At 40.0% G+C, this 22426-nt stretch overlaps 1 pseudogene; it reads left to right on the top strand.

The window, feature by feature from the left end:
- Positions 1–9016: 9016 nt before the first annotated feature.
- LOC104999199 lies at positions 9017–10250 on the top strand (annotated as a pseudogene).
- The last annotated feature ends 12176 nt before the right edge of the window (positions 10251–22426 follow it).

The raw sequence follows: 22426 nt of genomic DNA, 5'->3' as shown, positions 1-22426 counted from the left end.
TGTTTGGAGGAGAACCAGAATCTCAAGAGAAAAATCCCCGAACTACAGCCGAGAAAGAAATGTTCTTCTCAGACACAGGCTAAAATCAAGAAATGACGCCCAATTACTGTATGCACTGGGCCATGCAGGCAGAGATTACGGTGAAATATAAAGGTCTGTGAGACAGAAAAACTTTCCCCAATGACACTTACTTGTCTCATTTTAAGAGAATACATATATATATAAGCTTCAATCTTTGCTGAATCTAACATGCTCTCCTCCTGATCACCACACCTTATACCCAAAGCGAAGACACATGCATTGCTCATTCTAGTGTAGTGTCCTGCACTACACTAAACTATTTCTAAAAAGTTTTACAAACTTCCTCTCTTTTCTTTCCTTTGAATAATATTAGACTGATGATGCTAAAGTAGACCCCCAAACTTTAAAGTCCTTTAGATTTCAACCTCGGAATACTAAAGGATATATTAGCTGTCTCCTTTAAGGTCTTTTCTATAATTTGAATTTTATTTCATTCTTTCTCTCTAGAATTTCCACTCAATGCACCCTGATTTTCTTTGACCCAATCTTAGATGATCTCATTCAAATCAAGTTCTTGAAATTTTCTCAATCCACCTTTTAAAATTACAACCCTAAAGGTGTAACTTAGGTGGTAAAATCAGTCCTGAAGCTATTCCAACTATGTTCACTCAGCCTAATAAATCTTAGATTATTCTGTGCTTTCGCTAACGTAAAATTATTAAACTATTAGGTAGTCTTGAATGAAAGGATTCCTTAGAAGTTTATCCACTGGGCTGTATAAGTAGACCAAGTTATATCAATATGTTGCAAAAGTTAAGGCTATTTCAAGTTTCCTATTCAAGCTGTTTTTAGGGTCTTTCTATTCAAGCTGTTTTTAGGGTCTTTCCATTCAAGCCATTATCCTTGATACTATTATTCACAGACAGGCAGCAGACAAGGGTCCCATCAGTGGCACATTGAACATTATGGCATGTGATTACAACACAGGCAGGGATGAGGAACTGATTAGAATACCAGGAAAGTAAAATCCACAAGATAACAATGCATGTCTGTGTAACAATATGTCTACACAGAAATGTATTGCAGGGGATCAGTGAAAAAGCTCTTCACCAGACAATAGAATGTCTAAAGAACACTGAGGGACGGTTTGGCACACAGAGCACAGTGTTCCTATTTCTGTTGTGCTTGTAGGTGGCACGTTGGATTGGATATTAAAATATCTATGTCACTGCACATCATGAAAAACTTCATTTAAATTACAACTAAAATCTGTTCCTCTGGTTACTAGATTCAATCTTATTGAAGCCATTAATACTGACTAGTCCCCTTAGCTGATAAGGATACTTCTGTAAATTTATATTCATCTTACTTAAAGTTAGGCCGCCTACACTGTAACTGATATAATCTTGATATTATAGTTTACTTTACTCTCCTTAAACTCTATCCACTTCATCTTTGTAAACAGATATATTTCTTTGTTTGCGTACTCAGTCGCTCACTTGTTTCCAAATCTTTGTGACTCTATAGACTGCAGCCCACCAGGCTCTTTTGTCCATGGGATTCTCCAGGCAAAGAGTACTGGAACGGATTGTTATTTCCTCCTCCAGGGGATCTTCCTGACCCAGGGATAGAACCCGCATCTCCTGGGTCTCCTGCATTGCAGGTGGATTCTTTACCACTGAGCCACCTGGTTGGAATGTTCATTTATTCTACACAGTTTCAGATATGGAATATGAGTGGAAGTCCATTGGAACAAAACTATAAAGCTTGTATCATCCCAAAGTTACCCCTAAGGAGCAGAAAAACAATTATACATATAAAATTTCACAAGCAGGGAATGTTCATTAAATATTTAAAAGAAGGACAAATTAAGATTCTCTCTCACCAATATACACAATGTGTGAGCATGCTCAGTAACTTCAGTCATGTCTGATGCTTTGTGACCCCATGGACTGTAGCCCACAGGCTCCTCTGTCCATGGGATTCTCCAGGCAAGAATACTGGAGTGGGCAGCCATGCCCTCCTTCAGGGGATAGTCCCTACTCGAGGATCAAACCTGAGTCTCCCATGTCTCCTGCATTGCAGATGGATTCTTCACATACTGAGCCACCTGGGATGCCCAATATGTCCAGAGTAGTTCAAAAGAGCATTTTAAGACTTCCATAAAATGTACCAAGAATTTCTGGAAGACAATTTTACCCAAAACACCATATATCTTTTATTATCCATTTTTCTTTGCTATTTATAATCATCTAAACAATGGTATGATACCAAAATATAAAAGATCATATAGCTCAGCAATTTGTCACATCTTGTATAATGCTTCTAAACAGAATTTGCCAAATTTTGATCTTATCAGAAATCTAAGCTCAAATTTAAGACTCTTTGCTTTCAGCAGATCTCATTTTGATCTTTCTGAGCCCACTGTGCTACATAGTACACATGAGTCACCACTTTTGCAAGATACAGCCTGCAGTAGGAGTCGTGAGCTCAGCCAACAGACTATAATTACATTATTCAGTGATCTGCAGCATGTGCCTCAAGCAACAGCTCAACATGCCACTAGTGGCCATGAAGGCTGGAAAGCAATGAACAAAAATTAAAGCAGAGAAAAATAAAACCAAACGTAAAACTTTCTTTTGCCCAATGGGGTTCAAGTTAGAATTAAAGTTGCAACATCCAAAATCACATTCGACTTCAAATTTGGGTAATAGCAAGAATCCAACAGAAAATTACATGTTGAAACTATTTGAGGTTGTGGATAGTTGAAGGAATTTTAAACTACTGTCACCTAAGCCAAAAACAGAGCCATTTTAACTCATGGCGGCTAGTCTGCCAATTTCAAACTTGAAACGTTGAAATATAAATAATGCCTAAAAGGGGGCAATTTAACAGAAGTAATCAATATTTGATTTATACAAGGAGCATTATCCCCTACCAGCCAATAACTGCTGCTGCTAAGTCGCTTCAGTTGTGTCCGACTCTGTGCGACCCCGTAGACGGCAGCCCACCAGGCTCTGCCATTCCTGGGATTCTCCAGGCAAGAACACTGGAGTGGGTTGCCATTTCCTTCTCCAATGCATGAAAGTGAAAAGTGAAAGTGAAGTCGCTCAGTCATGTTCAACTCTTCACGACCCCATGGACTGCAGCCTAGCAGGCTCCTCTGTCCATGGGATTTTCCAGGCAAGAGTCCTGGAGTGGGCTGCCATTGCCTTCTCCGAGCCAATAACTAGATTTCTGAATACAGCCAGGTAAGCATATACTGTTACCAAAAAGTTATTCATCAATTTTAAAAATTTATGTAAATTTGGCCAAAATATTTTGGGTTTTCCATAACACCATACAGAAGAACCCCAATGAACGTTTTGCCCAATGCAATACACATGCATATACATATGCATATATATTATGCATATATAATAATATTATATTACTAATCAAAAGAAATACTCATCTGCTTAAATCAGCCAGCAGCCTAGTAGAACTAGTCACATATATACACATGTTTGTCCTTGGTTGTGTCCAGCTCTCTGAGATCCCATGGACTTCTGCCTGCCAGGCTCCTCTGTCCATGGAGTTCTCCAGGCAAGAATACTGGAGTGGGTTGCCATTCTCTCCTCCAGGGGATCTTTTCAATACAGGGATCAAACCCAGGTCTCCTACATACCAGGCAGATTCTTTACCAACTGAGCCACCAGGGAAACCCCACATATATACACATACATATATATATCGCTAAGTTGTGTCCAACTCTTTGTGACCCCATGGACTGCAGCACTCCAGGCTTCCCTGTCATTCACTATCTCCCAGAGTTTGCTCAAACTTACATCCATTGAGTCGATGATGCCATGCAACCATCTCATTCTCTGTCACCCTCTTCTCTTTCTGCCCCCAATCTTTCCCAGGGTCTTTTCCAAAGAGCTGGCTCTTCACATTAGGTATAATAATATTACAATATAAATCAACAGAAATACTCATCTACTTAAATCAGCCAGAAGCCTAGTAGAACTAATCATGTATATCAGTGCAGATTTCAAACATGGGCAAAGGAACAACCTTTGTTTGCAGCATAAAAGAAAACTCTGCCTGGTTGGAACACTGCCATACCACTAAGTGATCTATTGATAACTTGTGGTTCAAAATACTGCCATCATCAGATTCCTTCCTTTGGTAGTACTGTACATACTCTGATGTTAAGATAACATGTACACTTCATGTGCAAGATATAATGAAAGCAGAAACTGCTCCCTCGATTTAACCAGTAGTTATTTATGAATGTTGAGCTGTGCAAAATTGTGGTTATTTGCAGATCCTCATTAATAACACCTCAGACTATTTCTGCAAAGGCAAATGCACTTTGACATTCAATATTTTTTCTTCTCCATTATTTGAATTCCCTCTGAATAGAAGTAAAAAATAGGTAATTGTACCCATGGTTCAAATAGCAATACAGTTTATTTTAGAACTGTTTGGCGAGTCAATGGGTTCTTTGTCAGCTTCAGTGTTCGAAGAAATAAAATTGCTTCTTTTCCCACAATATAAAATGCCAGAATGGTGTTACTTTCCTCAAGGAGATTGTGCAAAAGATAGTTCTATGATTAAAAATCCGTTAAGTGTTTCAGACTCTACCAATGAAATTTAGTTGCTCTAAGAGAAAAAGAAAATCTATAAAACATTAGAAGCAGGGATAGATAACACTGGAAAATTACAGCCTCAGTAACAGTCTAGATAGAATCAGCACAAAACTAAATGCTTTCCTTTTGTAATATTAGTTTCAATTTAAGTTCCACATGAAGCATTTGGGGGTGTTCATCAAAGAACTGCTTAGTCAAAGTGTTTGAAGGATTATAGACACGATTATAAACAAGGTCAAGTGTCTAGGCAGCACCTTGCCCCCCACCATATTATGGTCCTTCATCCCTTCACAACCTCCAGGGCTCGATTCCATCCTTATCTGCCTAATGTCTCACAATAGATCTCACCACATACGTTTCTGTCTCTGAAGATACCATTTCTCCAAGTTATTGTTTGTCTGTCTTCTTCTTCATGAAAACATCCATGACCTGAACTCTGTTCCCAAAGAACATGTGGGTGAAATTCAACTTCCAGCTTCTTTCATTCATTTACTCTGTCAAAGAAGCTGTGATTAAGATGAAAATTTTCCTTATTCCAATAAAGATATTTATGAATTTAGACTATATAAACTATGTACTTATTACTATAGACATTCTTTTAATGGCTTAATAGCCATCATGAAGGTCTTCCCAGATGGCTCAGTGGTAAAGACTCTGCCTGCCAAACAGGAGAGGTGGGTTTGATCCCTGGGTTGGGAAGATCCTTGGAGAAGGAAATGGCAACCCACTCCAGTATTCTTGCCTGGGAAATCTCAAGACAAGAGGAGCCTGGCAGGCTACAGTCCCTGGGGTGAAAAAGAGCCAGACACAACTTAGTGACTAAACAACAACAATAAGCCGTCGTGAAACTATAGTCTGGAGAGAGCTGTCTCTTATTCATCTGTGAATGGTGCCTAGTATTAGCACATGGGAGTCACTCAGAAAATGTTGCTTGAACTTAACTGAATTGCCTCCAATTTAGTCCAAAATTTTGTATCATTGATAAAGAAACTTTGCCCTTGGTAATTGTTAATACTTCTGACAGAGTAAAAATTTTAAGGTTTACTAGATGGTTTGGAAGAATCATTAACTATCAAGATAGTTACCCTGTAACTCTCTGAAGAACACATGACTTAGCTACCCTCCATAAAGGATAGTTGACATTGTACGCATTGCAGCTTGTAATACTTCCACATCTGTTCATATGACTTCAATTCTGAAAACTTATAGTTGAACTATAAGTAAACAATAAGTTGAACGATATTGTTCAACTATAAGTTGAATAAGTATAACTTATTGTTATTTATTCTCTTATAACTTATTGTTATAATAAGTTATAGTAAGTTATAATAACAATAACTTATTGTTATTTATTGTTATTTATTCTCTTTATCCACTTGCTTAATGCATGCAGTGTATAAGAGCCTGCAAGTAGCAGACTGTGATTCCAGTCACTCTGAGGGATGACTTCTTAGCTACCAGCTCACCCCTCCATTGCCATAAATTGCTTATATATATGCCAGTACACCACACAACTAGTATCTAGGTTAGATACTACACACAGACACACACATGCCCTCTGTGTTAGGGTTCTCCAGGAGTTGATGATGGACAGGGAGGCCTGGTATGCTGTAGTCCATGGGGTCGCAAAGAGTCGGACGTGACTGAGCGACTGAACTGAACTGAGAGAAACACAACCAACCAAACACAAACACAACCACATACAATGCATATATATATATATATATACACACACAATGCCTTCACAGAAACACTTAGAATCATATTTAACCAAATATCTGGGTACTGTAGCCTAGCCAAGCTGGTGGATAAAATTAACTATCACAAACTTAAAATGTTTGGGTTCTCCTATACTTCATTAAAAGATGAAAAAACTTAATTTTGTTCATATAACAAAACCCTTCATGAGTCTTCCTATAAAGATGCCCCAAATCTCCCTGGTCATCATTGACTGATATGGAGCTCAGGAAAAGGACAATATATGGCTTTGGATAAAATTAACTATCACAAACTTAAAATGTTTGGGTTCTCCTATACTTCATCAAAAGATGAAAAAACTTAATTTTGTTCATATAACAAAACCCTTCATGAGTCTTCCTATAAAGATGCCCCAAATCTCCCTGGTCATCATTGACTGATATGGAGCTCAGGAAAAGGACAATATATGGCTTTGGATAAAATTAACTATCACAAACTTAAAATGTTTGGGTTCTCCTATACTTCATCAAAAGATGAAAAAACTTAATTTTGTTCATATAACAAAACCCTTCATGAGTCTTCCTATAAAGATGCCCCAAATCTCCCTGGTCATCATTGACTGATATGGAGCTCAGGAAAAGGACAATATATGGCTTTGGTTCCATATCATCATTTTGATGGAAATACCTTTAAAGGCAAACACACGAAGCTTGTAGAATTAAGTTGCTAGCATAAAGACTGTCATATTTTATGATACATACTAGAAGAGTCTGCTCTTCTCATAACATTTGTTTCTTAACTAGCTGCAATAAAACTTCTTTATTATAGAGTTCATAAAGCATTTTCACCTCCTAAATTCACTTCTTAAAGTAGCCATTAAGTGCCAACAATGTACCCATTTGTAATGCTATTAATAGCAATTATGATGCCATCTGTAGCCAGCAACAGGGTGAGATGCAGTGGGAATGTTATCCTAAAGAACTTATACACTGTAGTCTTCTCAGTGATGGTAGAATTCTCTGCTCTATATACAGAGCCAGAAAATATAAAGCTTTGTCCTTCCAGTTTAATTTATAAAACATGTTTTCTCTGAAGATACAAAATCTAGGTAGGAAAGATATGTAAGGTGATTCTCACCACCCTCAGCCATTTGCCTCAAATGTACCTCTGATCATGTCAAGTGACTGTTCAAAAAAAATCTTTGATAGAGTCTCCCGGTCAGCAAACTATACCAGATCCAGTCTGTGACCTGTTTCTGTGCAGCTTGAGAGCTAAAAATGGGTTTTACATTCTTAAAATGTTGTTGAAAAAGAATACCAAAGAAGCTATCTGACAGAGAATTCTTGTGAATACAGAGTCTAAAATATTTCCTGTCTAGCCTTTTACAGAAAAAGTTAAGAAGTTTGCCAACCCTTGGTTTAGAAGATGAAGTACAAAACCCGTAGTGTGATGTTTAAGTCCTCCCACATTCTGAAGACCAGCTGATAGACTAACCATCCTTCAAGCGTTTGCTGTCTTGGTGCATCCTTCTTTTCCTCTCCTGTTATCTAAATTCAGCTCTCCATCAAGATGATGCCCAAGTTCATCTTCTCCATGAAACTTTATCATGCTGCTCGATTTTGCAGTAATCTCTCCTTGGAACTCTTGACAGACACCAGTACTTGCTATACTCACTGATGATCTTGCTTCTTTTTATACACGTTTTAATTTAAACTTATCTTCCGAACAAGAATATGATTCCTTGACAGTGTTGTGCAGATATTAGTATCAGCAAGTCCTAAGGAATTTCTAGGTTCCATAAGTCTGATTTCTTTTTTGTCAATAACTAATCACCATCCTTCATGAGCAAGTACTATTTCCAAGTGTCACCAAACCTACACATAAATTTTTTTCATTTAATTCTCACAAAATGTTAGGTGATAGCATAATTCTCTTATTTTTATACACAGACTGGTATTAAAGAGAATAGAGGGGTTCCATTCTCCGTACACAAGAGAGCACAAAAGCCAGGGTGGAGTGGGAAAAATAGATTGAGAGAGAGCGTACTTTCCCCTAGATTATACAATAGAATTGTTTCTAGAAATAGTAGAATCAGAGTAAGGAAACTTTATGAAGATTTTGTTGGTGAAAGGACTTCCCTAGTAGCTCAGTTGGTAGAGAATCTGCCTGCAATGCAGGAGACCCAGGTTCAATTCCTGGGTCAGGAAGATCCCCTGGAGAAGGAAATGGCAACCCACTCCAGTATTCTTGCCTGGGGAATTCCATGGACAGAAATAGTAGAACTGCAGTGAGGAAACTTTATGAAGATTTGGTTGCTACTTAACATTTAAAACATTCAGTCAACAAAAATGGAAGTAATTCATGAGCTCTAGATTCTGTGAGGAAGATAAATTTGACAGAAGTCCTTCATTATATTGGATTTAAGTAATATGTTGGATCTGACACCAAAAGTATAGGCAATAAAAGTATAAAGAGATAAATCAAGCCAGGGTGACAGGGATACACATGGCAGCCAGATCCTAAGGCTCTCCATCTAGGGACCACCGTGAAGGTCCTTGTTCGGGACCCTGCCTCTAAGGAGTGGAAGCCAGGGCCTCCACTTTCTAACCCTTTCTTCTCCGACCAGTACCGGCAAGGGGTTGTCGCCGGCTTCCACATCCAGGATGCAGAACTATAAAGCAATGGACAAAATACAAGAGGGAACGTTTTCTGAAGTTACTAAGATGCAGAACCTGAGAGATGGAAACTGCCATCATGTAAACAAGTGAAACAGCATTTTGAAAGCATTGAGCAAGTGAACAATCTGCGAAGGATGCAAGCACCGAGACGCTTCAATCCATACCCAAACATTCTCACGCTGCACAAAGAGATTTTTGACAGAAAATCTGGTTCTCTTGCACTAACATGTGAACTTATGGACATGAATATTTACGAGGGAGATGACACCCATTATCAGAAAGAAAAAAAAAATACGCACTATATGTACCAGTTGTATAAGTCTCTGGATCACATGCCCAGAAATGGAATATTTCACAGAGATGTAAAACCAGAAAATGAAGCAGGATGTCCTGAAATTAGGGGACTTGAGGTCGTGCCGGAGCGTGTACTCTAAGCAGCCTTACATGGAGTACATCTCCACCCGCTGGTACCAGCCCGAGTGTCTCCTCACCAATGGCTTCTACAGCTACACAATGGACCTGTGGAGTGTGGGCTACAAGCTGTACAAGATGGGCAGCCTGTAGCCTCTCTTCCCCAGAGCCAACGAGCTGGTCCAGATCTCAAGGAGCCACGATGTCATGGGCACGCCTGCGGAGAAGACCCTCACCAAGTTCAAACAATCCAGAGATATGAGTTTTTATTTTCCTTTTAAAAAGGGATCAGGGATACCTCTACTGACAACCAACCTGTCCCCGCAATGGCTCTCCCTCCTGCACAGAAGTGGTGGCCTATGAGCCTGACGAGAGAATCACTGGCCACCAGGTCCTGCAGCACCCCTACTTCCAGGAGCAGAGGGCTGCTGAGAAGCAAGCTCTAGCCAAGGACAGGCGAAAGGCTGTCTTCTCTGAGCGCCCCATGGCACCAGAACTACTCATCAACACCGGGCAGACGGCACAGGAGGGCCAGAGGCAGAAACAGCCCCTCCCCGAGGCCTGAGGAGGACCAGCCCCGGAGACAGGGACCCACCTACCTGATGGAGCTGCCCAGGCTCAAGCTGTCGGGAGCAACCAAGCTAGCCTCGTACTCCAGCCCAGCACTGCAGTCAGTGTTAGCCCGAAGGTACCACTGCTGAGACCCCTGAAGCCCTGAAGCGTGTCGGTGGAGCCCAGAAGACAGACATGCAAAAGGACACCAAGCCCAACCTGAAACAGTACCGCCTGCCCATGACAGAGCAGAGAGGTAGGGGCTACTGAGTGCTGCGGCTCCCTACTTGGGATGCACCTGTGCCAGGGAACAGGGCCGGGGACTCCCGGGGGCCTGGGGTCCTGTCCCAGGAGAGACCCCCGTCCCTGGACCTGCACCACCACCTCAGCCTGGAGCTGCAGGCTGGAGGCAGCCATATCCAGAGGGCAGCTTTACTGTGTGTTCCAGTCTACTACATCTGTAAAACCACCTCATTCTAGGGTTTTATTTCATTTTCATAATGTAAGGATTTGGGGCAGGGAATATTTTGTAATTTTTGTACGAATCAGAACAGAGAGATTATACTGTATTATGTATTATTTAGGCTGGTTTCACCAAGGGCTCCGCTGGCCTGCAGTCCATCAGCGATAGTGTTTAGCACAGTTCTGCTTCCAGATTATACCCCTGGAGACCCCTGATTTTATTAAAGAATAAGATGTCAAAAAATAAAAAATAAAGAGATGAACAGACTCCATCAAAATTAAAAAGTTCTATGTATCAAAGGACACAATGGACAGAGTGAAAAGGCAACCTATGGAATGGGAGAGAATATTTGCGAATTATATACCTGATAAATGGTTACTCTGCAGAATATGTAAAGAATGACCAGAACTAAACAGAAAACAAACAACTCAGTTAAAAAGTGGTCAAGAGGCTTGAAGAGACGTTTCCCCAAAAAAGATACACAAAAATGACCAAGAAGCCCAAGAAAGGTTGCTCAAATCATCTGTTGTTCAAATCATCACACATCCTTGCTGCTGCTAAGTCACTTCAGTTGTGTCCAACTCTGTGCAACCCCATAGATGGCAGCCCACCAGGCCCTGCCGTCCCTGGGATTCTCCAGGCAAGAACACTGGAGTGGGCTGCCATTTCCTCCTCCAATGCATGAAAGTGAAAAGTGAAAAGTGAAAGTGAAGTCGCTCAGTTGTGTCCGACTCTTAGTGATCCCATGGACTGCAGCCTACCAGGCTCCTCCGTCCATGGGATTTTCCAGGCAAGAGTACTGGAGTAGGGTGCCATTGCCTTCTCCTCACACATCCTTAAGGAGATGCAAATCGAAACAACAGTGAGATACTGCTCATTGATGGCTAGTGTCCAAAAACAACCAACCAAAAAACAAGTGTCAGCGAGGATGTGGTGAATCTGGACTCCTTGCTCACTCTTGGTAGGAATGTAAAATTATGCAGTCTCTGTATAAATCAGTATGATGGTTCCTTAACAAATTAAAAACAGAACTACCGTATGATACAACAATTCCACTTCTGGGTTTATGTCCCCAAATGAATGAAAGCAGTCTCCAAGAGACATGTATACACTGTTTATATCAGCATTTTTCACAATAGCTAAAAGAAGGAAGCAGCCCAAGTGTCCATCAACAGATGAATGAATAAACAAAATGTGGTCTATACATGCAATGGAATATAATGCAGCCTTAAAGAGGAAGGAAATTCTGACATATTCTGCAACATGGATGAACCGTGTAGATATTATGTTAAGTGAAAAAATCTAGTCACAGAAGGGCAGAGAAGGTATGATTGCCCTGATGTGAAGTATCTGGAGTAGTCAAATCCATAGACAGACAAAGTAGGTTGGTGGTTGGGAGCGGTTGAATAAAGGAAGGGGGAAATTGTTTACTCACTCCAGGGTTTCAGTTTTGCCAGGTGAAAAATGATTGGAGATTGTACAACAATGTGAAGACACTTTGCAGAACTGAACTGTACACTTGAAATGATTTGGATGACAAATTTTATGTTCTGTATATTTTTAATAAAAACAGATTTCACAGAAGTCTTGTCCTGAAGGAATATTCACCACTTTAACAAAACAAAGTGGCTATATGAGATGGTGAAATCATAAGTACAACCTAAGATTTCTAAAATGGGCCATATGCCCAGGCACCTGAAAGAAGTTAGAATCTGCTTGTTTTTCACACCTGTGGAAATGCAGAAATGTTCATGTGTTCTCCAGTAAGGTTAAAAAATTGCAGCTTTAAAAAAGTCTTCTTTTCCCCAGCAAATAGTGGCTATGCGCTTGCATGAAAGTATAAACATGATCTCATGATTTAATCAATTCACCTCATTTTTTAAAAATCTTTTGCCTTTTACAATATAATAGAGACACTATGCAGAAATCCAAGTTTTTGTTATTGTTCAAGGAATTAACTTAGCGCACGAATGGAAACTAAATAGTAGTTGGCATTTGTCAATTTCCTCCAGGTGACTTCACAACGGGGACTTGAGCTGCTGCTGGGCATCATTAGTCATTAGGTGTGTCAAATAATTTCTCATCATTAGTTAATTCAAATTTCCATGCCACAAAATAATCAGATTATCAAATTGGTGTTCTGTGCAAAACACAAAGGCTTATTGAGATTCAGAAAGGGCTTCATTTCTACTTGAATAAAACTTTTAGGAAAGTTGGAGAGATAGTTCTATACATGAAAAGTTAAATAGCAACACAACACTGAAAATATAAAGAAAACCAGGAAAGGGAGGTCTTAAGGACGTGAGTGTTTAAATACAGAGATTACCAATAAAGGGCTGTGGTTTTTGCAGAGACCTTGAAAAGATTTGCAAAGACTTACAGACGAGAATATATGAGAACAAAGTTCTCAGCTGAGAGTAGTTGGCTCCCCTGAAGATGCTGAGCAAGGCAGGCTTGGCAGTATTTTTGGCTGTCACAGTTGGGCGGGGGAGCGCTACTGGTGTCTCATGGCTAGACGCCAGGGATGCTGCTAAACATCCTATGATGCACAGGATTGTTCCCCACAAAAAAAAAGAATTATCTGGCCAAATGTCAGCAGTGCTAAGGTTGAGAAACCCTGGACTAAAGCTAAGCTGTTTTCATAAAAGGGATTTTACTAAAGTGCTAAAGGATGAAAGAGAAAAGATATGACAGAGGGAAGTAAAGAATCATGAATACAAAGAACTAAAGGGCAGAAGCATTAAGGAGTGCTAAGTGGATCAGTTTAACTTGAGTGAAGGGCTTTATACAGGCGTGGCCAGTCTTTAAATACAGGCTGGAAAGAGCATATGAGATAGCTCTGCTATTATGAGATGTGAGACTTTGAACAATCATTTGTGTCCTTGGAGCCTGACTTTTCTTCTATAAAATGAAGATAACATTTACCTCCTGTATTGGTTGTCAAGGTCAAACCAGATAACATAAAAGTGCCTCCTGTGCTGGAAGGACAATAGGAGAAGATACATAGGAACAAGGAAAAGTCAACCCTTTCAATTATCTAAACTGCACGGATTATTGGGGTTCAATTTTCAGTTACTAATTGAAATGACTAATTTTCAGTTACTACCACAATCAATTTTCAGTTACTACCAGATCATGGCATCTGGTCCCATAACTTCATGGGAAATAGATGGGGAAACAGTGGAAACAGTGTCAGACTTTATTTTGGGGGGCTCCAAAATCACTGCAGATGGTGACTGCAGCCATGAAATTAAAAGACGCATACTCCTTGGAAGAAAAGTTATGACCAACCTAGATAGCATATTCAAAAGCAGAGACATTACTTCACCAACAAAGGTCCGTCTAGTCAAGGCTATGGTTTTTCCAGTGGTCATGTATGGATGTGAGAGTTGGACTGTGAAGAAGGCTGAGCGCCAAAGAATTGATGCTTTTGAACTGTGGTGTTGGAGAAGACTCTTGAGAGTCCCTTGGACTACAATGAGATCCAACCAGTCCATTCTGAAGGAGATCAGCCCTGGGATTTCTTTGGAAGGAATGATGCTAAAGCAGAAACTCCAGTACTTTGGCCACCTCATGCGAAGAGTTGACTCATTGGAAAAGACTCTGATGCTGGGAGGGATTGGGGGCAGGAGGAGAAGGGGACGACAGAGGATGAGATGGCTGGATGGCATCACCGACTCAATGGACTTGAGTCTGAGTGAACTCCGGGAGTTGGTGATGGACAGGGAGGCCTGGCATGCTGCAATTCATGGGGTTGCAAAGAGTCGGACACGACTGAGCGACTGAACTGAACTGACTGACTGACCACAATCAACCGGAAGCTGATGAGTTAAGCTTTTATTATCTGTTTACATCCTTTCCTTCATTTACTCAACAGATATTGGGTTGGCCAAAGAGTTCCTTTGAATTTTTCTATAAGATCTTACGGAAAATCCCGATGATTTTTTTTTTTTTGCCCAACCCAATATTTCTTGTTCGTTTCAGGCAATGTTCCCTTTCCTTAATAGAGTCTTCAATCTCTTAGAGAAAAACAGATTTATTATTATTTTTTTTTTATGAAAGGAAGTCTTACAAGGCCTCTGAATGAATAACGTACAGGTGACTCCAAACTTGTAACTCGTTTCCTTAACAAGAAACATAAAGGGATCTTAAGTCTGGAGTCTCCTGTAATGATACTTGCAGTTTACCCTGGTCTCTGATATTACGGATACATCTGAGCTCTCCCTTACTATGACCAAATTTTCTCCGTGTGAGCTGAAAGCTCCTTTGCTGTTTCACCATGTTCGTGTGCACGCAAGCATGCTTAGCCACATCTGACTCTTTGCAGCCCCGTGGACTGCAGCCAGCCAGGCTCCTCTCTCCATGGAATTTTCTAGGCAAGAATACTGGGGTGGGTTGCCATTTCCTCCTCCAGGATTTCTTGCTGACCCAGGAATCAAACTGTGTCTCCTGCTTTGGCAGGCAGATTTTTTCCCACTAGTGCCACTTGGGAAGCCCAATCTTTGTTCTTAAATACATACAGACTTTCTCACATACAGAGTACCTTTGTTAAAATCATTGCCTGATTCAATGGTATATATATTGCTCCCATTGCCAAGACAACTTTTTATAAATAGCCCTGGCTGTGACCACTGTCCACATGGAGTCCTGAGGCTGCAGTACACAAGCGTTAGTCGTCACTTCCAGTACAGGGTGTAGCCTTGAATGTGGAAAGGTAGATGGCAGAGAGAACTTGAGATATCATGAACTGCCTAAAACAGAGCTGCCTAAAACAGCTCCCTGAGGGCACAGAATAGAAAATAGTCAACACTGGCCAAAGCAAGTAGGAAATGATGTCATTTGGAGTGTTTGAGGTAAGAACTGAAAGATGAGTAGATGCATGCATGCTAAGTCACTTCAGTTGCAGTTGCATTCAACTCTTTGCAACCCTATGGACTGTAGCCCACAGGCTCCTGTCTTTGGGATTCTCCAGGCAAGAATACTGGAGTTGGTTGCTATGCCCTTCTTCAGGAGATCTACTCGACCCAGGGATCAAACCTGTGTCTCCTCTGGCTCCTGCCCTGCAGGCAGATTCTTTACCACTGAGCCACCGGGAAAGTCCAAGTAGGTGCTTGACAGACAGACAAAGGAGGGGCAAGTATTCTAAGCAGAATCAACAGCTTTCAGATTAAAGATTTATAGGAGGAAGAAGGCTTAGAATAGGTGGAATGCCACAGGTGGCTCCCCACGGCTGGATCATGAGGGAGGTGGGTGAGTGGAGAGGTCACAGAGGCCTGAATACAAGGACAGGTGAGCCACACACATGGGTTTGGATTTTTGTAAGGTTATGATGAGTTATTAAATAATCTTACAGAAGAAGGTAATATCATATTTGTGCTTTTAGAAAGCCCCTTTGGCTGCAGTGTGCAAGATGAACTAGAAAAGGCAAGACCAAAGAATAACTGTTGCAAATATCAGCAGAACCATTTCTTGACTTCCATACTTGAGCTTGTGACCTATGTCTTGAAACAAATTAGATGACAAAAATGGGGTCCCCTGTACACAATGTTATCTGGCGAGAGGCAATATTTCTTGCTTAGTGTTTTAGTTCAGGGTCCTCCAGAGAAAAGGAAGGCACAGGATTGATAGATGATAGTGAAAGATAGATAGGTAGATGATAGATTTTAAAAAGTTTATTTCAACAAATTATTCTAAGAAATTTGCACAAATGATTAAGGAGGCTGGCAAATCCAGAATCTACAGGGTAGGCCAACAGGCTGGAGTCCCAGAGAAGGGACAGTCCTGCATGTCAAGTCAAAGGCCTTCAGGCTACAGATCCAGGAAAGAGCAACAATGCAGTTCATGTCTAAAGGCCTTCAGGATGGAGACACAGGAAAGAGCCCATGTTGAACTTCAAATTCAAAGGAAGTAGAAGGAATGGAGAAGTGGCCGTTAACTAGATATGGGCTTGTTTGGCCAGATATTTCTGAAGCTAAATTCTCTGCACTGTGGCTTAGGGATCACGAATACAAATTTAAATGGAAGAAGAGCCAGACACATGACACTCACAGTCACAAGCCTTAATAACCTCCCTCTTCCTTTTTTTAACATCAAGGATAGTCTGACAGTTTAGGATGTCCTAACCAAATAGGTGTGTCTAGTCAAGGCTATGGTTTTTCCAGTGGTCATGTATGGATGTGACAGTTGGACTGTGAAGAAAGCTGAGCACAGAAGAATTGATGCTTTTGAACTGTGGTGTTGGAGAAGACTCTTGAGAGTCCCTTGGTATGCAAGGAGATCCAACCAGTCCATCCTAAAAAAGATCAGTCTTGGGTGTTCTTTGGAAGGAATGATGCTAAAGCTGAAACTCCAATACTTCGGTCACCTCATGTGAAGAGTTGACTCATTGGAAAAGACTCTGATGCTGGGAGGGATTGGGGGCAGGAGGAGAAGGGGAAGACAGAGGATGAGATGGCTGGATGGCATCACTGACTCAATGGACATGAGTCTGAGTGAACTCCGGGAGTTTGTGATGGACAGGGAGGCCTGGCATGCTGCAATTCATGGGGTTGCAAAGAGTCGGACACGACTGAGCAACTGAACTGAACTGAACCAAATAGGATGTATCTGGGTACCAGTAAAAGTGAATTCTTCATTATTCTCTGTACACAGTAATGTGATCACAGGTAAATGATCCTGTTAACTAAGTCAATTTTTTTTTTAAATAGGTGCTTATTTAAAACATGAGTTATTATTGTTCTCCCAAGGCCTAATTCTCTGCCCATACACAGTAAGTCTTTCTCAAGTAAGTTACTTAAGAAATTCTTTCCCATCATTGGTAATTAACTTTTTGGAAAGCCAATCTTAACATATACAGTATTGCGTACAGTCTACATTCATGATTCTCTATTAATGAACAGATATAATCAAAATAATGCGTTAGAGACCATTAAACCTTTCAGATAATTTTTTTTTTTGAGATTGTTGTCAGTATTCCAGCAAGGATAATTAGAAACTAATGAGGATAGTGACAATAGAAAGAGAAAAAAAAAATGGGACCAACGGAAAAGACATTGCAAAGCTCAGATAGAACCTGGTGACTTAACACAAATGAAGGGACGATTACCCTGAAAACAGGAAATAACAAAAACAGTGGGTCAAATATATTGGGGAGAGTTCTACTTTATAAATGCTAACTTGGTATTTCCAAAATCTTATCCAGGAGGAAATGTTCAAGCTATAGAGTAGAAGCAGCCTAGGATCAAGAACCAGAATTTGAAATAAAATATTTTTTAATGAAATTAATATGGAAGAAAGCTACAGATTTGGAAAATCTCTGAAAGATGAGCTAATAGAGAAAAGAATAAAACTGAAGATGAAAATAATCTATCATATCTTTAGGAATAGAGAGCAGAAAATTAGATAGAGAAGGAGCAATTAAAAACTAGAGCAAGGGACCACAGTTTGAGGTTGAGAGAAGAAAATTTCACTTGACCTTGTTTATACCTCCCTTAAGTTGGCCAATTTATCCAAGATGTCACCCCAATTCTCCTTTTATTTACATCAACATTTTTAGAAAATAAACATTTTTACCATATGTCCTAATAGCTGACATCCATTTGAACTTCTACCCATTGCATAGGAGCCATATCCCAACCACTCCCTTGAAAGTGCCCTCTAAAATCTCAGGGTGTCTGCTGGCTAAAATCTAATTGGTTTTCAAATTTTTTTCTTACTTTATTTCTCTGCATTCTTTGGCACTATAGACCAAACCTTTATTTTAAAATATTTCTTAACTTGGTTTATTAAAACCAATAATTTCTAGATTTCTAAACACTGGGGCAAAGGAATTTCTCAATCTCTGTCTTGTTCTTTTAGTTCTTTGACTCTAAATACATTCTCCACATTTCTTTCGACTCACCTCTTTTATTTTTAGCAATCCCTAGGCAGTTTCTCTTATACATATGAATTCAGTCTATAGAATGTGATGACCCCCAAGTCTCTTTTTTTTCTACTCAGATCTTTCTTCTCATCTCTGACCAATAATATTTCATTGCCCACAAGATATGTCCAACTGGTGGACTCATAAACATCTACAAGTTTACATTCTTCAAACATAATGCAAATCCTTCCCCAAATCTGCCATTCTTCCACTGTTTCCGGTCTTAAAGGGCCTCCTTCTATCCAGTGGTCTAAGCTAGAAACCTAAGAGTCATTTTAGGTTCCTCTATCCTCCAATTGGTCTTCCCTGGTGGCTCAGAGGTTAAAGAGTCTGCCTGCAATGTGGGAGACCTGGGTTTGATGCCCGGGTTGGGAAGATCCCCTGGAGAAGGAAATGGCAACCCACTCCAGTAGTCTTGCCTGGAGAATCCCATGGATGTAGGAGCCTGGTGGGATACAGTCCACAGGGTCGCAAAGAGTCGACACGACTGAGAGACTTCACTTTCATCCTCCAATTAGCATAATGAAGCATAGAGTTGGTCATGAATTCTTGACTATCTAAGTCTTTTTTAATTACCCCCCTTTTTTGCCATTTCAACTGCCATTACCCTACTTCAACATAGTTATCTCTTATCTAGAATCCTGCAATGAGCTACTAACTGATCAATCTATTTCTTATTTTACCTTAGATCTCTGTATCACTCTGCTTCTCCATGTCTTTCTCCAATATGCTCACCCCAAATACATCCACCCTACTGATTTAAAAGGTTTCATGTCATAGCACTCACATACTTGGAAAATTCTTTTCATAACCTACAGAAACAAATTTCCAACATAAATTCTTCCATGACTTGGCTTCTGCCTATCTCAAATAATCATATTGCTCAGCCTCAGATCCCTGTACTGTACATAGTCATTCAGTCATGCCCGACTCTTTGAGACCATATTGGCTGTAGCCCACCAGGCTCCTCTGTCCATAGGGATTCTCCAGGCAAGAATACTGAAGTGGGTTGCCATCCCCTCCTCCAAGGGATCTTCCCCCACCCAGAGATCGAACCCAGGTCTCCCGCATTGCAGGCAGATTCTTTACCATCTGAGCCACCAGGGAAGCGCATATATCCAGACAGAATTCCCCTATACCCTGAAATTCCCAGCCAAGCTTCCATTAACAAAGCCCTTTCTTTGCATGGAACATTTTCTCCTCGTGTCACAATTCTCTTTTGTGACCCATGTCACCATTCCCTCCTCAGTTCAAATGTTACACTCCTCTAGTACCTACTGCATGCCAAGGACTGTACTCAATGCCAGGACTATAAACACAGTGGACTCCACGTGGTAAATAGCCAATGAATATGTTCTTAATGAAACTATAAAACAGAAACTAAAACAGGTTCAAAAAATGACTTCAAAATACAACAAAGTACATTGCAGAGGAACATGGCTGGTTCTTCCCTTGAGGAGTAGGGGATCAAGAAATGTGGTCTAGGAGAGATGACCACCTTAGAGTTCATGTTCGTCAAGTAAATAGAATTGGAAGAATAATTCCCCCACAGAAGATTAGCCTGAACCACATAAGAGCATGGCATGCAAGAGGAAGTTGCAAATGCTTCCACTGGACTGGTACACAGAAAGTTACATGGAGAAGTGAAAAAGGCCCAGGTTGAATAGAAAGAGATGGAGAGGGAGCATTCAAAGATAACGCTGAAAAAGATGGTTGGCTGAAACCATGGAAGGATGTGGACCCAAGCATCCAATTACTAAGACAATAGGAAAACTGTATGGAAATAGTTTTCAAAGAAGGATGGGGTATGAAGGACAAACCAGAAGATTAGGTCACAGATGATTGTGGGGGCCCTATAAGCAGAAGGTGAGCACGTGAATTCATCAGAAAAGATACGGTGAAGAGGAGAAACAGATGTGAGAACTATTAAAGAAGCAAACATGAATGAACTTACAGTAGACTGTGTGTGGTTTGGGGTGAGGAAGAGGGAAGGAGTCCATGTTGATTCCTGCTTTAATGAGTCAGGTGACTTGGTGGGTGTTACTATGACAATTCAATCTTTTTTTAGAAACAAAAAGTTTTATATTTTACTAGTGTCATTGTTTTTTGATTAACCACTGTTAATAAAGATAAGCATATTTGAACATGTCATTTTCTTGACTAGCAAACCTAAAGATTCCAACACATAACAGTCTTAGTTAATATTTATCAGTTGTATTATTTTACAAGTTTTCTCCTTGCTGCTAGCAAACACCAGAGGCATATTATTTTTTGAATTCATTCTTGAGTCTCCAAGGATTGGATTATTATATTCTACTTTTTTGTTTTCAAAAACGAAAATGTGAAACCACTTTCTCTTCTAAAAAAAATACAAATTTTAAGAATCTGTATTGATTAAATGTCTTTAAATAGCAACTTACCTGTGGTACATATCCCACTGACGAGAAAATCTGTGATTTTGTTGGTCACAATAAAAAACCGTACACTATTCCTTTCTACAGTGTTGGTTTAATTGCACAACTTGTTCTTTTTCCTTTTCAGTTAACAATGCCAAAAACATATGTGGTGAGTTACCAGCCAAAATAATTGAAATCTGGGATTCTTGGCTGCCAGTAGGGCAACACCAAACCTCAGGAGCTAACAAGAGGTGTCGATGATTCATTAACAAAACATAAAATTGTGAGATGGGTAGCTAAGCGTGCAGTAAGAGCCAATTACTGCGATTCATTCCACAAGTTTGCCTTTGGCTGGAACTGCCAGTCAGCAATCTCACCACCGGCTGCCATTCTCAGGAAAGTTGATGCTTGCGTATCAGAACATTTGGGTTATTTGCATGGAGGTGAAGGAGGCCAGTGGATTACAAAGGTCCCCTGCTTGTCATCACAATATGAATCTAGAGGGGAATTAGGTGAGATCTCTAGTGCAGAAAGTTCTACAATCTTCCATAGTAATGACAGACACCTTATGCTTTGAATGGCGGGTTTGTTTAAAGAACTTTCACACCCATTTGATCAGCACAAGTTGAATATTCATAAGTGTATGTACTCCTAAGTAAGTGCTAGAGATGACAAGGAAACTGATACTTAGGAATATTTAATGTCTTGCCCAGAATCCAGTTTCCCAATTCTAGCCCCTGTTCAGTAACCTAAATTAGCATTTCTATACAAGCACTCTAAATTTTGTTAGAACAGTAACTTGTTTATTAACACATCCCCAGCTTAATAGCTTTTGACATAAAAGGGAACTGCTTTTCAATCACTTCTATTCCCATGAAAAACAGTATTTATAATCTGTTAACATTTCATGTCATGTGCTAAAAAAAAAGAGATCCCAATCCAGTTGCTGTCAGCCACCACTCCAGAAGGTAAAATGGAATACCCCCTATTGTTGTATTTCATGCCATGCCTGCTGCTTCACAACACAAAGCAAATAGAGAAGATCGATGATTATATAGTGTGGCCAGACAGACAAATGATGCAAATCAGACTAAACAACATCTCCACATATTACTTAGCAGTTCAAATATTTAAATTTCCTTCACACACCTTATTAATTTTCTATTTCCCCCTTTAACTTTCATCTGTAGATTTTACCTATTATAGATATTTTCCATTGAAATTATCTTTAATTATTTTTCTTTGTACATTAATTAAACATTTATTGAGTGCCCATTATCTTTCAGACACTGAATATCACTTGAAATGGAGTTAACTGGTATCTCGAGGTCATTGTAAGGTACAAGTTTAATAATGATTACCAAAGAACTCAAATACGCAAATAATTTAATTCCTACTGTTATTTTAATCTCCTGAAGGATGGCATGCCCAAATGTGACTCATGTTCTGTTAATAGATTATAAGAATATGCCTGAAAGTTATGTGTCTGTCACAAATTGTCTCCATGGATGAACATTAAAACTGAATGAAACTCTTGGGAGAAACATCCAAATGAAAAGTGAGAAGTCTTGTCAACCATCTGGAACTTTCCTACATGACGCCAAACATCCAGATTCTCGTTCAAATCTGGATGGGAATTAGCTATCATTTAG

This window comes from Bison bison, unplaced genomic scaffold, assembly GCF_000754665.1.
Source record: "Bison bison bison isolate TAMUID 2011002044 unplaced genomic scaffold, Bison_UMD1.0 scf7180017864347, whole genome shotgun sequence".
Classification (NCBI taxonomy): domain Eukaryota; kingdom Metazoa; phylum Chordata; class Mammalia; order Artiodactyla; family Bovidae; genus Bison; species Bison bison.
This window is presented reverse-complemented; position numbering and strand designations above follow the sequence as displayed.